This window comes from Pistacia vera, unplaced genomic scaffold (assembly GCF_008641045.1).
Source record: "Pistacia vera cultivar Batoury unplaced genomic scaffold, PisVer_v2 Contig154, whole genome shotgun sequence".
In the NCBI taxonomy this organism is placed as follows: domain Eukaryota; kingdom Viridiplantae; phylum Streptophyta; class Magnoliopsida; order Sapindales; family Anacardiaceae; genus Pistacia; species Pistacia vera.
Genome location: NW_022195619.1, coordinates 345,999 through 350,386, shown reverse-complemented (window position 1 = coordinate 350,386; position 4,388 = coordinate 345,999). Strand labels below are relative to the sequence as shown.

Here is a 4,388-nt window from a genome sequence, read left to right as displayed (position 1 = left end):
GATAATAGGCCCTCCTAGGTGAAGCTTTGAAATTTTCGAATTTAGTCTTAGAGTCTTCTAGTAAACCTCTTTGTATTGCACTTCCATGATCAAGCCTTACAAAGCCTCTTTCATCCTCTTTGTCTTTGCCCTAGTCATTGGACCGTCCCCTTGCATAAAAAGATAATAGGTCATCCTAGGTGAAGCTTTGAAATCTTCAAATTTAGTCTTAGAGTCTTCTAGTACAGCTTCTTTGTATTGCACTTTCATGATCAAGCCTTGCAAAACCTCTTTCATCCTCTTTGTCTTTGCCCTAGTCATTGGACTGTCAATTCCTTGCAAAGGATCTTGAGAATATTTGGGAACATCAACTTTGTCAGCACCTCGATCTCCATTATTTTGGTCTGACAGATGCCTACTTGAGAGAAACGGCTTTCGGTCTGAAAGATGCCTATAGGCACTCAGTCTCTTTCTTAAGTTTTCTTCTTTTCTCAAGGTCAGAACAAGCATTCAATTGCTCTTTTCCAGAAGTAGAACTTGCCAAGTGCAATTTTTTAAGTCTTATCAAAGCTTCTTCAACACTCTCCAATGCCGAACATTGAATGTAAACGACACTGCATAATCAAAATATAAGGGCATAGCAGAGGGACTAGTGTATAGGATGATAAACCCATACGTACAGGTTAAACACCAATATTGAAATGCCACCGATACATAACATATTGCACTAGGCAAAATTTGAGACATCTTAAATCTTGAAACAGATGAAGTCAGTGTTAATACTCCTTCTTCCAAACATTTGTAAATAAACACAACTGAATGGAATTTTTACCAGGTACTTAATTTTGATACACAATCATGCAGTGTAGTAGACCAACGCAGCAGTTTCTGAGTGTTTACACAAGATTTTGTTTCCTGATGAAAAAAACCAAGTCACAAAACCCAGTGAACACTTAGTTTACATATTTAAAAGAAAATAACATCAAATGGTCCCAAAAATGTGCAACTGCACATGGAAAAATGTATAAAACAAGAAGGAAATAAGACACCACCAGCATAAATGATAAACCCATGATACTCAGCTTGTGAAGGATTTTATTGCATGTACGATTATCCCAAATGTCTTCAACACAGAAACCAACAGCTAACTTCTACCCATTTAGAATAGGGAGTGCCTTTTCAGTTGTTTTTTCAGATACACACACCATAATCATCATAGTCTTACCAAAAAAATGAAAAAAAACAGGTTTATTATTATCTACTACCAGAAGTGCTCATGAATTATTATTATTCCTAACATAAAGTCTCCGCAATCTCAATAGATCAATTTATTGAACCAATATAAAATCCAAAAAGCACACCAATGTTCCAACTACAATTTCAACAACTTGCCAAGGTCAACCCATATGCATTTACCTCATTCTCCCATCAAATCACAAATCATATGTTCGTCCTCATCCCATCAAATCACGTATGCAGCAGCAAATTTAGGCTCCAAGTGGCATTAACCCCTCATCATCAGATCTATATAAAGGGCCTCTTTCTTCTTCAGGAAGAAGAAAACAAAACCACTCGAAAATGGGAAATTGACTAATTCTCAAACAGATGAGTGAGATTCTCAAGACTTTGCAGAACACGGAGACAAAGACGATCAAACATCCCAAGAGGCCGCCGATAAACGAAATTCGTTAATGATTAATTTAGACCAATTTAGACCGTTTGGATGACAATACCTTTAGATCTATGCAAATTGTTTTAAGTCTTTGTGGTGCTCTGCAGATCTACAAATGAAGAAGCTAAATTCCTGTTTTCTAAAATAAAAATCTAATTAAATTAAAAATCTAATATATATGGTATTAATTTCTGGAAAACTGAAAACTGGCTGCTTTGGGGTCGCCGGACGGCAGCCGCTAGTGACACCGTCATCTTCATTGTTAGATCGACGGCCGATCTAAACAGTAAAAAAGCTTAATCGGCAGATTATTATCTTAAAGACTTCAAGAATTTGCATAAAATTAAAGGTCATACCATTCAAACGATATAGATTAATAATTTCGTTCATCGGCAACCTCTTGGATGTTGAGGATATCTCTGTCCCGATGTTCTGCAAGACCTTCAGAATCTCAGATCTGTTCGGAGTTCACCAATTTCCCATTTTAGAGTGGTTTTCTTTTCTCTTCCTTTTCTCAAGCCTTCCACAATTATGAATTTTGAATAATAATTGAATACATATTACATAACCTCATGTAGCAATCCAGTATTTACGCCATTCACCCTTTTTCTGCTCGTTACTTTTAAATTGTCTTATCTTTATTTTTAATAAATCTTGAAATATTTCTATAATTCTAAATTTGTAATTTGTTAGGGACATAATAAATAATATAAGAAAAATTTATGTTAAGTAAATAAATTAACTAATATTAAAAAAACTTAAAAAAATTTGGATCTACCACCACCTGTCAAAGTCGATTAACCACCATTACTATAGGTGAAAGGTAAAGCGTTAATGTTATGGTCGGTCATATTAGGATCAGCGTTAGTCGATCTATCAAAATCCAATAAAATTACATGATTCCTTCTTGTTGTTTTGCCACAAAAAGCAATGAAACATTCGATCGTCTTTTGTGGTCAAATAACGAGTTGGAATCCAGTGTTTCCATCGGATTCCAATAGATCGACTCATGTCAATCTTATCAAGATCGACAATGAGAGGCAACACAAGTCACCAGAATCCATCAATCGCCACCGACATCCACTGTTGCGTCGGCATCAATCCATTGTTTCCTCTGCTCGTTCAATTTTATTTATTTCAAAAATAATTAAATTATATATTTAAAAAAATTATTTAAATTCTTCATAAATGAAAGTACAATACAAGGGTATATATGTCATTTGAACAGACAAAACCAACTTTAAAAATAATTTGATTTTGAAAAATTATCCTTAGTAGTTTTTAAAATCATTTTATAAATCTAATTATTTTATAATCAGTTTCAAACTTAATTGGTTTTAAAAGCGGTTTGTCAAATATTTTTATTGTTTTAACTTAAAACTTTATTGATTATTTCTTAAGTTACTGAAATCTCAAACACACAGTAGCTTATATAATAATGAAGTTATAATAAGCCATTAAAAACAATTATGAGATTTTAGTGGCTATTGCATATGTGGTTGTGGCCACGATATTAAAGAATTTTTTTTTTTTTTTTTTTTTTTCTGGTCCACAAGTCCAAAATTTTGGATTTTCTTGGGGAGTTTCAATATATCTAATTATTAATATGTGAAAAATATAGCTTTTTATGACAAATTTATTAGTTGTTCACTTGTTTGATTATAAAAATGTAAGAGAAATTTTTAATATCAGTTTAGAGAATCTTATCAATTAGGATACGAATTTTTCAAAAAAAATTCAATTGAAGGACAAAAGTTACAAATACTTAAATTAAGAGACAAGAAACAGTTAATTCGATTTGGATTTAACATATATAAGAGCAAATAATAATTTTAGAAATTTAAATTATTTCTACTTTAGTATCTCTCGAAGTTGAAGGGTCGAAGTGGCCTAAATGGGGTGAATTAGCCTTTTAAAAACTCCTTAGGTCACTTCTCGACTATATGCTCAAATTAATTTAGTGACTTAAGGTCTTTTCTAGTGCACTTTATGAAAGAATTTGAGTAAACTTGAACATAAAGTAAATTGCACAAAATCAAAGAGATAGGGAGAGAAAATCAAACAAGGCGATGTGTAATGGCTAGGCTTATGTAACGCCCACATGGAGGTACCTAATTTAATTTATGCTCTTATACCTTTAATTGATTTTTGCTAAGGTTATTTTAAGGAAAATGTGAAGAAAATGCCTTAAACTTGTATTAAGGGTAAAATTGTATTTTCACTCAAAATTAGTTGACATTGTGGGGAGTGAAAAGAGAGAATTTCATGAAGAATGCAATAAAAATAAGGGCATTATGGTAATTGACTAAGAGACATAGATAGAATTTTAAAGAAAGTGCAAGGGCAAAATGAGAAACTATATATAATTTTATGTTATATCAAGGATTGAAGAGTAAAACCCTAGCTACTCTTCAGCCCATTTTCACGCCACTTCTCCTCCAAATCCTCTCAATTTCTTCACTTCTTTTTCAAAAGAAATTCATAGATCTTGGGTATTTTTTAGTGGATTTTCAATCTCAAGCATCTATAGGTAAGATCCTTACACTAAGAAGTAATTTTTAATTTTTAAAGTGTTGATTTTGATGGTTTATGCTCATAGGATTTAAGAGGAAGAGAGTTTGATCAAAGGAAATTCTTAAAGGGTTGAATTTGCTCATATCAAAGGTAAGTAAATCCTACCCTAAGTATGATTTAAGTTATGTTGTGTAGAGAATTTTTCTTATGCATATATATGTGT

General features: G+C 32.4%; 1 long non-coding RNA gene across 1 annotated transcript; it reads right to left on the bottom strand.

The window, feature by feature from the left end:
* Window positions 1–245: 245 nt before the first annotated feature.
* LOC116124648 lies at window positions 246–2,193 on the bottom strand. Its single transcript, XR_004127237.1, has 3 exons — window positions 1,396–2,193; window positions 812–894; window positions 246–593 (listed from the first exon to the last, which is right to left on the bottom strand). It is a non-coding gene; the product is annotated as an uncharacterized LOC116124648 (long non-coding RNA).
* Window positions 2,194–4,388: the final 2,195 nt, after the last annotated feature.